At 53.4% G+C, this 15708-nt stretch overlaps 1 protein-coding gene and 1 long non-coding RNA gene across 2 annotated transcripts in view; one reads left to right on the plus strand and one right to left on the minus strand.

Moving 5' to 3' along the window:
• Window positions 1–15708, minus strand: part of LOC142473258 (uncharacterized) — a 363164-nt gene that overhangs the window by 274310 nt on the left and 73146 nt on the right. The window lies entirely within an intron of this gene.
• Window positions 1–15708, plus strand: part of LOC142473260 (uncharacterized) — a 58774-nt gene that overhangs the window by 798 nt on the left and 42268 nt on the right. The gene's annotated exons all lie outside the window — the stretch shown is intronic.

Below are 15708 nucleotides of genomic sequence, written 5' to 3' on the forward strand. Positions count from 1 at the left end.
ACATAACTTACACCCTGCATCCCACACAGCGAGGCCCAGCAACAGGTAACATAACTTACACCCTGCGTCCCACACAGCGAGGCCCAGCAACAGATAACATAACTTACACCCTGCATCCCACACAGCGAGGCCCAGCAACAGGTAACATAACTTACACCCTGCATCCCACACAGCGAGGCCCAGCAACAGGTAACATAACTTACACCCTGCATCCCACACAGCGAGGCCCAGCAACAGGTAACATAACTTACACCCTGCATCCCACACAGCGAGGCCCAGCAACAGATAACATAACTTACACCCTGCGTCCCACACAGCGAGGCCCAGCAACAGGTAACATAACTTACACCCTGCATCCCACACAGCGAGGCCCAGCAACAGATAACACAACTTACACCCTGCATCCCACACAGCGAGGCCCAGCAACAGGTAACATAACTTACACCCTGCATCCCACACAGCGAGGCCCAGCAACAGGTAACATAACTTACACCCTGCATCCCACACAGCGAGGCCCAGCAACAGATAACACAACTTACACCCTGCATCCCACACAGCGAGGCCCAGCAACAGGTAACATAACTTACACCCTGCGTCCCACACAGCGAGGCCCAGCAACAGATAACACAACTTACACCCTGCATCCCACACAGCGAGGCCCAGCAACAGGTAACATAACTTACACCCTGCGTCCCACACAGCGAGGCCCAGCAACAGGTAACATAACTTACACCATGCGTCCCACACAGCGAGGCCCAGCAACAGATAACATAACTTACACCCTGCATCCCACACAGCGAGGCCCAGCAACAGGTAACATAACTTACACCCTGCGTCCCACACAGCGAGGCCCAGCAACAGATAACATAACTTACACCCTGCGTCCCACACAGCGAGGCCCAGCAACAGATAACATAACTTACACCCTGCATCCCACACAGCGAGGCCCAGCAACAGGTAACATAACTTACACCATGCATCCCACACAGCGAGGCCCAGCAACAGGTAACATAACTTACACCCTGCGTCCCACACAGCGAGGCCCAGCAACAGGTAACATAACTTACACCCTGCATCCCACACAGCGAGGCCCAGCAACAGGTAACATAACTTACACCCTGCATCCCACACAGCGAGGCCCAGCAACAGGTAACATAACTTACACCCTGCATCCCACACAGGGAGGCCCAGCAACAGATAACACAACTTACACCCTGCATCCCACACAGCTAGGCCCAGCAACAGGTAACATAACTTACACCCTGCATCCCACACAGCGAGGCCCAGCAACAGATAACATAACTTACACCCTGCATCCCACACAGCGAGGCCCAGCAACAGATAACACAACTTACACCCTGCATCCCACACAGCGAGGCCCAGCAACAGGTAACATAACTTACACCCTGCGTCCCACACAGCGAGGCCCAGCAACAGATAACACAACTTACACCCTGCATCCCACACAGCGAGGCCCAGCAACAGGTAACATAACTTACACCCTGCATCCCACACAGCGAGGCCCAGCAACAGATAACATAACTTACACCCTGCATCCCACACAGCGAGGCCCAGCAACAGATAACATAACTTACACCCTGCGTCCCACACAGCGAGGCCCAGCAACAGGTAACATAACTTACACCCTGCGTCCCACACAGCGAGGCCCAGCAACAGGTAACATAACTTACACCATGCGTCCCACACAGCGAGGCCCAGCAACAGATAACATAACTTACACCCTGCATCCCACACAGCGAGGCCCAGCAACAGGTAACATAACTTACACCCTGCGTCCCACACAGCGAGGCCCAGCAACAGATAACATAACTTACACCCTGCGTCCCACACAGCGAGGCCCAGCAACAGATAACATAACTTACACCCTGCATCCCACACAGCGAGGCCCAGCAACAGGTAACATAACTTACACCATGCATCCCACACAGCGAGGCCCAGCAACAGGTAACATAACTTACACCCTGCGTCCCACACAGCGAGGCCCAGCAACAGGTAACATAACTTACACCCTGCATCCCACACAGCGAGGCCCAGCAACAGGTAACATAACTTACACCCTGCGTCCCACACAGCGAGGCCCAGCAACAGGTAACATAACTTACACCCTGCATCCCACACAGCGAGGCCCAGCAACAGATAACATAACTTACACCCTGCATCCCACACAGCGAGGCCCAGCAACAGGTAACATAACTTACACCCTGCGTCCCACACAGCGAGGCCCAGCAACAGATAACATAACTTACACCCTGCATCCCACACAGCGAGGCCCAGCAACAGGTAACATAACTTACACCCTGCATCCCACACAGCGAGGCCCAGCAACAGATAACATAACTTACACCCTGCGTCCCACACAGCGAGGCCCAGCAACAGATAACATAACTTACACCCTGCATCCCACACAGCGAGGCCCAGCAACAGATAACATAACTTACACCCTGCATCCCACACAGCGAGGCCCAGCAACAGGTAACATAACTTACACCCTGCATCCCACACAGCGAGGCCCAGCAACAGGTAACATAACTTACACCCTGCATCCCACACAGCGAGGCCCAGCAACAGATAACATAACTTACACCCTGCGTCCCACACAGCGAGGCCCAGCAACAGGTAACATAACTTACACCCTGCATCCCACACAGCGAGGCCCAGCAACAGGTAACATAACTTACACCCTGCATCCCACACAGCGAGGCCCAGCAACAGATAACATAACTTACACCCTGCATCCCACACAGCGAGGCCCAGCAACAGGTAACATAACTTACACCCTGCATCCCACACAGCGAGGCCCAGCAACAGGTAACATAACTTACACCCTGCGTCCCACACAGCGAGGCCCAGCAACAGATAACATAACTTACACCCTGCATCCCACACAGCGAGGCCCAGCAACAGGTAACATAACTTACACCCTGCATCCCACACAGCGAGGCCCAGCAACAGGTAACATAACTTACACCCTGCATCCCACACAGCGAGGCCCAGCAACAGATAACATAACTTACACCATGCATCCCACACAGCGAGGCCCAGCAACAGATAACATAACTTACACCATGCATCCCACACAGCGAGGCCCAGCAACAGGTAACACAACTTACACCCTGCATCCCACACAGCGAGGCCCAGCAACAGATAACATAACTTACACCCTGCATCCCACACAGCGAGGCCCAGCAACAGGTAACATAACTTACACCCTGCGTCCCACACAGCGAGGCCCAGCAACAGGTAACATAACTTACACCCTGCATCCCACACAGCGAGGCCCAGCAACAGGTAACATAACTTACACCCTGCATCCCACACAGCGAGGCCCAGCAACAGATAACATAACTTACACCCTGCATCCCACACAGCGAGGCCCAGCAACAGGTAACATAACTTACACCCTGCGTCCCACACAGCGAGGCCCAGCAACAGATAACATAACTTACACCCTGCATCCCACACAGCGAGGCCCAGCAACAGATAACATAACTTACACCCTGCATCTCACACAGCGAGGCCCAGCAACAGATAACATAACTTACACCCTGCATCCCACACTGCTAGGCCCAGCAACAGGTAACATAACTTACACCCTGCATCCCACACAGCGAGGCCCAGCAACAGGTAACATAACTTACACCATGCATCCCACACAGGCCCAGCAACAGGTAACATAACTTACACCCTGCATCCCACACAGCGAGGCCCAGCAACAGGTAACATAACTTACACCCTGCGTCCCACACAGCGAGGCCCAGCAACAGATAACATAACTTACACCCTGCATCCCACACAGCGAGGCCCAGCAACAGATAACATAACTTACACCCTGCATCTCACACAGCGAGGCCCAGCAACAGATAACATAACTTACACCCTGCATCCCACACTGCTAGGCCCAGCAACAGGTAACATAACTTACACCCTGCATCCCACACAGCGAGGCCCAGCAACAGGTAACATAACTTACACCATGCATCCCACACAGGCCCAGCAACAGGTAACATAACTTACACCCTGCATCCCACACAGCGAGGCCCAGCAACAGGTAACATAACTTACACCCTGCATCCCACACAGCGAGGCCCAGCAACAGATAACATAACTTACACCCTGCATCCCACACAGCGAGGCCCAGCAACAGGTAACATAACTTACACCCTGCGTCCCACACAGCGAGGCCCAGCAACAGATAACATAACTTACACCCTGCATCCCACACAGCGAGGCCCAGCAACAGATAACATAACTTACACCATGCATCCCACACAGCGAGGCCCAGCAACAGATAACATAACTTACACCCTGCATCCCACACAGCGAGGCCCAGCAACAGATAACATAACTTACACCATGCATCCCACACAGCGAGGCCCAGCAACAGGTAACATAACTTACACCCTGCATCCCACACAGCGAGGCCCAGCAACAGGTAACATAACTTACACCCTGCATCCCACACAGCGAGGCCCAGCAACAGGTAACATAACTTACACCCTGCATCCCACACAGCGAGGCCCAGCAACAGGTAACACAACTTACACCCTGCATCCCACACAGCGAGGCCCAGCAACAGATAACATAACTTACACCCTGCGTCCCACACACCGAGGCCCAGCAACAGATAACATAACTTACACCCTGCATCCCACACAGCGAGGCCCAGCAACAGGTAACATAACTTACACCCTGCATCCCACACAGCGAGGCCCAGCAACAGATAACATAACTTACACCCTGCGTCCCACACAGCGAGGCCCAGCAACAGGTAACATAACTTACACCCTGCGTCCCACACAGCGAGGCCCAGCAACAGATAACATAACTTACACCCTGCATCCCACACAGCGAGGCCCAGCAACAGATAACATAACTTACACCCTGCATCCCACACAGCGAGGCCCAGCAACAGGTAACATAACTTACACCCTGCATCCCACACAGCGAGGCCCAGCAACAGGTAACATAACTTACACCATGCATCCCACACAGCGAGGCCCAGCAACAGGTAACATAACTTACACCCTGCGTCCCACACAGCGAGGCCCAGCAACAGATAACATAACTTACACCCTGCATCCCACACAGCGAGGCCCAGCAACAGATAACATAACTTACACCCTGCGTCCCACACAGCGAGGCCCAGCAACACATAACATAACTTACACCCTGCATCCCACACAGCGAGGCCCAGCAACAGATAACATAACTTACACCATGCGTCCCACACAGCGAGGCCCAGCAACAGGTAACATAACTTACACCCTGCGTCCCACACAGCGAGGCCCAGCAACAGGTAACATAACTTACACCCTGCATCCCACACAGCGAGGCCCAGCAACAGGTAACATAACTTACACCATGCGTCCCACACAGCGAGGCCCAGCAACAGATAACATAACTTACACCCTGCATCCCACACAGCGAGGCCCAGCAACAGGTAACATAACTTACACCCTGCGTCCCACACAGCTAGGCCCAGCAACAGGTAACATAACTTACACCCTGCATCCCACACAGCGAGGCCCAGCAACAGGTAACATAACTTACACCCTGCGTCCCACACAGCGAGGCCCAGCAACAGGTAACATAACTTACACCATGCGTCCCACACAGCGAGGCCCAGCAACAGATAACATAACTTACACCCTGCATCCCACACAGCTAGGCCCAGCAACAGATAACATAACTTACACCCTGCATCCCACACAGCTAGGCCCAGCAACAGATAACATAACTTACACCCTGCATCCCACACAGCGAGGCCCAGCAACAGATAACATAACTTACACCCTGCATCCCACACAGCGAGACCCAGCAACAGGTAACATAACTTACACCCTGCATCCCACACAGCGAGGCCCAGCAACAGGTAACATAACTTACACCCTGCGTCCCACACAGCGAGGCCCAGCAACAGATAACATAACTTACACCCTGCGTCCCACACAGCGAGGCCCAGCAACAGATAACATAACTTACACCCTGCATCCCACACAGCGAGGCCCAGCAACAGGTAACATAACTTACACCCTGCATCCCACACAGCGAGGCCCAGCAACAGGTAACATAACTTACACCCTGCATCCCACACAGCGAGGCCCAGCAACAGGTAACATAACTTACACCCTGCGTCCCACACAGCGAGGCCCAGCAACAGATAACATAACTTACACCCTGCATCCCACACAGCGAGGCCCAGCAACAGGTAACATAACTTACACCCTGCGTCCCACACAGCGAGGCCCAGCAACAGATAACATAACTTACACCCTGCATCCCACACAGCGAGGCCCAGCAACAGGTAACATAACTTACACCCTGCATCCCACACAGCGAGGCCCAGCAACAGATAACATAACTTACACCCTGCATCCCACACAGCGAGGCCCAGCAACAGGTAACATAACTTACACCCTGCATCCCACACAGCGAGGCCCAGCAACAGATAACATAACTTACACCCTGCATCCCACACAGCGAGGCCCAGCAACAGATAACATAACTTACACCCTGCGTCCCACACAGCGAGGCCCAGCAACAGGTAACATAACTTACACCATGCATCCCACACAGCGAGGCCCAGCAACAGGTAACATAACTTACACCCTGCATCCCACACAGCGAGGCCCAGCAACAGGTAACATAACTTACACCCTGCATCCCACACAGCGAGGCCCAGCAACAGATAACATAACTTACACCCTGCATCCCACACAGCGAGGCCCAGCAACAGATAACATAACTTACACCCTGCATCCCACACAGCGAGGCCCAGCAACAGGTAACATAACTTACACCCTGCGTCCCACACAGCGAGGCCCAGCAACAGATAACATAACTTACACCATGCATCCCACACAGCGAGGCCCAGCAACAGGTAACATAACTTACACCCTGCATCCCACACAGCGAGGCCCAGCAACAGATAACATAACTTACACCCTGCATCCCACACAGCGAGGCCCAGCAACAGGTAACATAACTTACACCCTGCATCCCACACAGCGAGGTCCAGCAACAGGTAACATAACTTACACCCTGCGTCCCACACAGCGAGGCCCAGCAACAGGTAACATAACTTACACCCTGCATCCCACACAGCGAGGCCCAGCAACAGGTAACATAACTTACACCCTGCATCCCACACAGCGAGGCCCAGCAACAGGTAACATAACTTACACCATGCATCCCACACAGCGAGGCCCAGCAACAGGTAACATAACTTACACCCTGCATCCCACACAGCGAGGCCCAGCAACAGGTAACATAACTTACACCCTGCATCCCACACAGCGAGGCCCAGCAACAGGTAACATAACTTACACCCTGCATCCCACACAGCGAGGCCCAGCAACAGATAACATAACTTACACCCTGCATCCCACACAGCGAGGCCCAGCAACAGGTAACATAACTTACACCCTGCATCCCACACAGCGAGGCCCAGCAACAGATAACATAACTTACACCCTGCATCCCACACAGCGAGGCCCAGCAACAGGTAACATAACTTACACCCTGCGTCCCACACAGCGAGGCCCAGCAACAGATAACATAACTTACACCCTGCGTCCCACACAGCGAGGCCCAGCAACAGATAACACAACTTACACCCTGCATCCCACACAGCGAGGCCCAGCAACAGGTAACATAACTTACACCCTGCATCCCACACAGCGAGGCCCAGCAACAGGTAACATAACTTACACCCTGCATCCCACACAGCTAGGCCCAGCAACAGATAACATAACTTACACCCTGCATCCCACACAGCGAGGCCCAGCAACAGGTAACATAACTTACACCCTGCATCCCACACAGCGAGGCCCAGCAACAGGTAACATAACTTACACCCTGCGTCCCACACAGCGAGGCCCAGCAACAGGTAACATAACTTACACCCTGCATCCCACACAGCGAGGCCCAGCAACAGATAACATAACTTACACCCTGCATCCCACACAGCGAGGCCCAGCAACAGATAACATAACTTACACCCTGCATCCCACACAGCGAGGCCCAGTAACAGATAACATAACTTACACCCTGCGTCCCACACAGCGAGGCCCAGCAACAGGTAACATAACTTACACCCTGCATCCCACACAGCGAGGCCCAGCAACAGGTAACATAACTTACACCCTGCATCCCACACAGCGAGGCCCAGCAACAGATAACACAACTTACACCCTGCATCCCACACAGCGAGGCCCAGCAACAGGTAACATAACTTACACCCTGCATCCCACACAGCGAGGCCCAGCAACAGGTAACATAACTTACACCCTGCATCCCACACAGCGAGGCCCAGCAACAGGTAACATAACTTACACCCTGCATCCCACACAGCGAGGCCCAGCAACAGGTAACATAACTTACACCCTGCATCCCACACAGCGAGGCCCAGCAACAGATAACATGACTTACACCCTGCGTCCCACACAGCGAGGCCCAGCAACAGGTAACATAACTTACACCCTGCATCCCACACAGCGAGGCCCAGCAACAGGTAACATAACTTACACCCTGCATCCCACACAGCGAGGCCCAGCAACAGGTAACATAACTTACACCCTGCATCCCACACAGCGAGGCCCAGCAACAGGTAACATAACTTACACCATGCATCCCACACAGCGAGGCCCAGCAACAGATAACATAACTTACACCCTGCATCCCACACAGCGAGGCCCAGCAACAGGTAACATAACTTACACCCTGCATCCCACACAGCGAGGCCCAGCAACAGATAACATAACTTACACCCTGCATCCCACACAGCGAGGCCCAGCAACAGGTAACATAACTTACACCCTGCATCCCACACAGCGAGGCCCAGCAACAGGTAACATAACTTACACCCTGCATCCCACACAGCGAGGCCCAGCAACAGATAACATAACTTACACCCTGCATCCCACACAGCGAGGCCCAGCAACAGGTAACATAACTTACACCCTGCATCCCACACAGCGAGGCCCAGCAACAGATAACATAACTTACACCCTGCATCCCACACAGCGAGGCCCAGCAACAGGTAACATAACTTACACCATGCATCCCACACAGCGAGGCCCAGCAACAGGTAACATAACTTACACCATGCATCCCACACAGCGAGGCCCAGCAACAGATAACATAACTTACACCCTGCATCCCACACAGCGAGGCCCAGCAACAGGTAACATAACTTACACCCTGCATCCCACACAGCGAGGCCCAGCAACAGATAACATAACTTACACCCTGCATCCCACACAGCGAGGCCCAGCAACAGGTAACATAACTTACACCCTGCATCCCACACAGCGAGGCCCAGCAACAGGTAACATAACTTACACCCTGCATCCCACACAGCGAGGCCCAGCAACAGATAACATAACTTACACCCTGCATCCCACACAGCGAGGCCCAGCAACAGGTAACATAACTTACACCCTGCGTCCCACACAGGCCCAGCAACAGGTAACATAACTTACACCCTGCATCCCACACAGCGAGGCCCAGCAACAGATAACATAACTTACACCATGCATCCCACACAGCGAGGCCCAGCAACAGATAACATAACTTACACCCTGCATCCCACACAGCGAGGCCCAGCAACAGGTAACATAACTTACACCCTGCATCCCACACAGCGAGGCCCAGCAACAGATAACATAACTTACACCCTGCGTCCCACACAGCGAGGCCCAGCAACAGGTAACATAACTTACACCCTGCATCCCACACAGCGAGGCCCAGCAACAGGTAACATAACTTACACCCTGCATCCCACACAGCGAGGCCCAGCAACAGGTAACATAACTTACACCCTGCATCCCACACAGATAGGCCCAGCAACAGATAACATAACTTACACCCTGCATCCCACACAGCGAGGCCCAGCAACAGATAACATAACTTACACCCTGCATCCCACACAGCTAGGCCCAGCAACAGGTAACATAACTTACACCCTGCATCCCACACAGCGAGGCCCAGCAACAGGTAACACAACTTACACCATGCGTCCCACACAGCTAGGCCCAGCAACAGGTAACATAACTTACACCCTGCATCCCACACAGCGAGGCCCAGCAACAGGTAACATAACTTACACCCTGCATCCCACACAGCGAGGCCCAGCAACAGGTAACACAACTTACTCCCTGCATCCCACACAGCGAGGCCCAGCAACAGGTAACATAACTTACACCCTGCATCCCACACAGCTAGGCCCAGCAACAGGTAACATAACTTACACCCTGCATCCCACACAGCGAGGCTCAGCAACAGATAACATAACTTACACCCTGCATCCCACACAGCGAGGCCCAGCAACAGGTAACATAACTTACACCCTGCGTCCCACACAGCGAGGCCCAGCAACAGGTAACATAACTTACACCCTGCATCCCACACAGCGAGGCCCAGCAACAGGTAACATAACTTACACCATGCATCCCACACAGCGAGGCCCAGCAACAGGTAACATAACTTACACCCTGCATCCCACACAGCGAGGCCCAGCAACAGATAACATAACTTACACCCTGCATCCCACACAGCGAGGCCCAGCAACAGATAACATAACTTACACCCTGCATCCCACACAGCTAGGCCCAGCAACAGATAACATAACTTACACCCTGCGTCCCACACAGCGAGGCCCAGCAACAGGTAACATAACTTACACCCTGCATCCCACACAGCGAGGCCCAGCAACAGATAACACAACTTACACCCTGCATCCCACACAGCGAGGCCCAGCAACAGGTAACATAACTTACACCCTGCATCCCACACAGCGAGGCCCAGCAACAGGTAACATAACTTACACCCTGCGTCCCACACAGCGAGGCCCAGCAACAGGTAACATAACTTACACCCTGCATCCCACACAGCGAGGCCCAGCAACAGGTAACATAACTTACACCCTGCATCCCACACAGCGAGGCCCAGCAACAGGTAACATAACTTACACCCTGCATCCCACACAGCGAGGCCCAGCAACAGATAACATAACTTACACCCTGCATCCCACACAGCGAGGCCCAGCAACAGGTAACATAACTTACACCCTGCATCCCACACAGCGAGGCCCAGCAACAGGTAACATAACTTACACCCTGCATCCCACACAGCTAGGCCCAGTAACAGATAACATAACTTACACCCTGCACCCCACACAGCGAGGCCCAGCAACAGATAACATAACTTACACCCTGCATCCCACACAGCGAGGCCCAGCAACAGGTAACATAACTTACACCCTGCATCCCACACAGCGAGGCCCAGCAACAGGTAACATAACTTACACCATGCATCCCACACAGCGAGGCCCAGCAACAGGTAACATAACTTACACCCTGCATCCCACACAGCGAGGCCCAGCAACAGGTAACATAACTTACACCATGCATCCCACACAGCGAGGCCCAGCAACAGGTAACATAACTTACACCATGCATCCCACACAGCGAGGCCCAGCAACAGATAACATAACTTACACCCTGCGTCCCACACAGCGAGGCCCAGCAACAGATAACACAACTTACACCCTGCATCCCACACAGCGAGGCCCAGCAACAGGTAACATAACTTACACCATGCATCCCACACAGCGAGGCCCAGCAACAGATAACATAACTTACACCCTGCATCCCACACAGCGAGGCCCAGCAACAGGTAACACAACTTACACCCTGCATCCCACACAGCGAGGCCCAGCAACAGATAACACAACTTACACCCTGCGTCCCACACAGCGAGGCCCAGCAACAGATAACACAACTTACACCCTGCATCCCACACAGCGAGGCCCAGCAACAGATAACATAACTTACACCCTGCATCCCACACAGCGAGGCCCAGCAACAGGTAACATAACTTACACCCTGCGTCCCACACAGCGAGGCCCAGCAACAGATAACATAACTTACACCCTGCGTCCCACACAGCGAGGCCCAGCAACAGGTAACATAACTTACACCCTGCATCCCACACAGCTAGGCCCAGCAACAGATAACATAACTTACACCCTGCGTCCCACACAGCGAGGCCCAGCAACAGGTAACATAACTTACACCCTGCATCCCACACAGCGAGGCCCAGCAACAGATAACACAACTTACACCCTGCATCCCACACAGCGAGGCCCAGCAACAGGTAACATAACTTACACCCTGCATCCCACACAGCGAGGCCCAGCAACAGGTAACATAACTTACACCCTGCGTCCCACACAGCGAGGCCCAGCAACAGGTAACATAACTTACACCCTGCATCCCACACAGCGAGGCCCAGCAACAGGTAACATAACTTACACCCTGCATCCCACACAGCGAGGCCCAGCAACAGGTAACATAACTTACACCCTGCATCCCACACAGCGAGGCCCAGCAACAGATAACATAACTTACACCCTGCATCCCACACAGCGAGGCCCAGCAACAGGTAACATAACTTACACCCTGCATCCCACACAGCGAGGCCCAGCAACAGGTAACATAACTTACACCCTGCATCCCACACAGCTAGGCCCAGTAACAGATAACATAACTTACACCCTGCACCCCACACAGCGAGGCCCAGCAACAGATAACATAACTTACACCCTGCATCCCACACAGCGAGGCCCAGCAACAGGTAACATAACTTACACCCTGCATCCCACACAGCGAGGCCCAGCAACAGGTAACATAACTTACACCATGCATCCCACACAGCGAGGCCCAGCAACAGGTAACATAACTTACACCCTGCATCCCACACAGCGAGGCCCAGCAACAGGTAACATAACTTACACCATGCATCCCACACAGCGAGGCCCAGCAACAGGTAACATAACTTACACCATGCATCCCACACAGCGAGGCCCAGCAACAGATAACATAACTTACACCCTGCGTCCCACACAGCGAGGCCCAGCAACAGATAACACAACTTACACCCTGCATCCCACACAGCGAGGCCCAGCAACAGGTAACATAACTTACACCATGCATCCCACACAGCGAGGCCCAGCAACAGATAACATAACTTACACCCTGCATCCCACACAGCGAGGCCCAGCAACAGGTAACACAACTTACACCCTGCATCCCACACAGCGAGGCCCAGCAACAGATAACACAACTTACACCCTGCGTCCCACACAGCGAGGCCCAGCAACAGATAACACAACTTACACCCTGCATCCCACACAGCGAGGCCCAGCAACAGATAACATAACTTACACCCTGCATCCCACACAGCGAGGCCCAGCAACAGGTAACATAACTTACACCCTGCGTCCCACACAGCGAGGCCCAGCAACAGATAACATAACTTACACCCTGCGTCCCACACAGCGAGGCCCAGCAACAGGTAACATAACTTACACCCTGCATCCCACACAGCGAGGCCCAGCAACAGATAACATAACTTACACCCTGCATCCCACACAGCGAGGCCCAGCAACAGGTAACATAACTTACACCCTGCATCCCACACAGCGAGGCCCAGCAACAGGTAACATAACTTACACCCTGCATCCCACACAGCGAGGCCCAGCAACAGGTAACATAACTTACACCCTGCGTCCCACACAGCGAGGCCCAGCAACAGATAACACAACTTACACCCTGCGTCCCACACAGCGAGGCCCAGCAACAGGTAACATAACTTACACCCTGCATCCCACACAGCGAGGCCCAGCAACAGATAACATAACTTACACCCTGCATCCCACACAGCGAGGCCCAGCAACAGGTAACATAACTTACACACTGCATCCCACACAGCGAGGCCCAGCAACAGATAACATAACTTACACCCTGCATCCCACACAGCGAGGCCCAGCAACAGGTAACATAACTTACACCCTGCATCCCACACAGCGAGGCCCAGCAACAGATAACATAACTTACACCCTGCATCCCACACAGCGAGGCCCAGCAACAGGTAACATAACTTACACCCTGCATCCCACACAGCGAGGCCCAGCAACAGGTAACATAACTTACACCCTGCATCCCACACAGCGAGGCCCAGCAACAGATAACATAACTTACACCCTGCATCCCACACAGCGAGGCCCAGCAACAGATAACATAACTTACACCCTGCATCCCACACAGCGAGGCCCAGTAACAGATAACATAACTTACACCCTGCATCCCACACAGCGAGGCTCAGCAACAGGTAACATAACTTACACCCTGCATCCCACACAGCTAGGCCCAGCAACAGGTAACATAACTTACACCCTGCATCCCACACAGCGAGGCCCAGCAACAGGTAACATAACTTACACCCTGCATCCCACACAGCGAGGCCCAGCAACAGGTAACATAACTTACACCCTGCATCCCACACAGCGAGGCCCAGCAACAGGTAACATAACTTACACCCTGCGTCCCACACAGCGAGGCCCAGCAACAGATAACATAACTTACACCCTGCGTCCCACACAGCGAGGCCCAGCAACAGGTAACATAACTTACACCCTGCGTCCCACACAGCGAGGCCCAGCAACAGGTAACATAACTTACACCCTGCATCCCACACAGCGAGGCCCAGCAACAGATAACATAACTTACACCCTGCATCCCACACAGCTAGGCCCAGCAACAGATAACATAACTTACACCCTGCGTCCCACACAGCTAGGCCCAGTAACAGGTAACATAACTTACACCCTGCATCCCACACAGCTAGGCCCAGCAACAGATAACATAACTTACACCCTGCGTCCCACACAGCTAGGCCCAGTAACAGGTAACATAACTTACACCCTGCATCCCACACAGCGAGGCCCAGCAACAGGTAACATAACTTACACCCTGCATCCCACACAGCGAGGCCCAGCAACAGATAACATAACTTACACCCTGCATCCCACACAGCTAGGCCCAGCAACAGGTAACATAACTTACACCCTGCATCCCACACAGCGAGGCCCAGCAACAGATAACATAACTTACACCCTGCATCCCACACAGCGAGGCCCAGCAACAGGTAACATAACTTACACCCTGCGTCCCACACAGCGAGGCCCAGCAACAGGTAACATAACTTACACCCTGCATCCCACACAGCGAGGCCCAGCAACAGGTAACATAACTTACACCCTGCGTCCCACACAGCGAGGCCCAGCAACAGATAACATAACTTACACCCTGCATCCCACACAGCTAGGCACAGCAACAGATAACATAACTTACACCCTGCATCCCACACAGCTAGGCACAGCAACAGATAACATAACTTACACCCTGCATCCCACACAGCGAGGCCCAGCAACAGGTAACATAACTTACACCCTGCATCCCACACAGCGAGGCCCAGCAACAGGTAACATAACTTACACCCTGCATCCCACACAGCGAGGCCCAGCAACAGATAACATAACTTACACCCTGCATCCCACACAGCGAGGCCCAGTAACAGATAACATAACTTACACCCTGCATCCCACACAGCGAGGCCCAGCAACAGATAACATAACTTACACCCTGCGTCCCACACAGCTAGGCCCAGTAACAGGTAACATAACTTACACCCTGCATCCCACACAGCGAGGCCCAGCAACAGGTAACATAACTTACACCCTGCATCCCACACAGCGAGGCCCAGCAACAGATAACATAACTTACACCCTGCATCCCACACAGCTAGGCACAGCAACAGGTAACATAACTTACACCCTGCATCCCA

The sequence above is a fragment of the Ascaphus truei genome (genome assembly GCF_040206685.1).
Source record: "Ascaphus truei isolate aAscTru1 chromosome 2 unlocalized genomic scaffold, aAscTru1.hap1 SUPER_2_unloc_1, whole genome shotgun sequence".
Classification (NCBI taxonomy): Eukaryota; Metazoa; Chordata; class Amphibia; order Anura; family Ascaphidae; genus Ascaphus; species Ascaphus truei.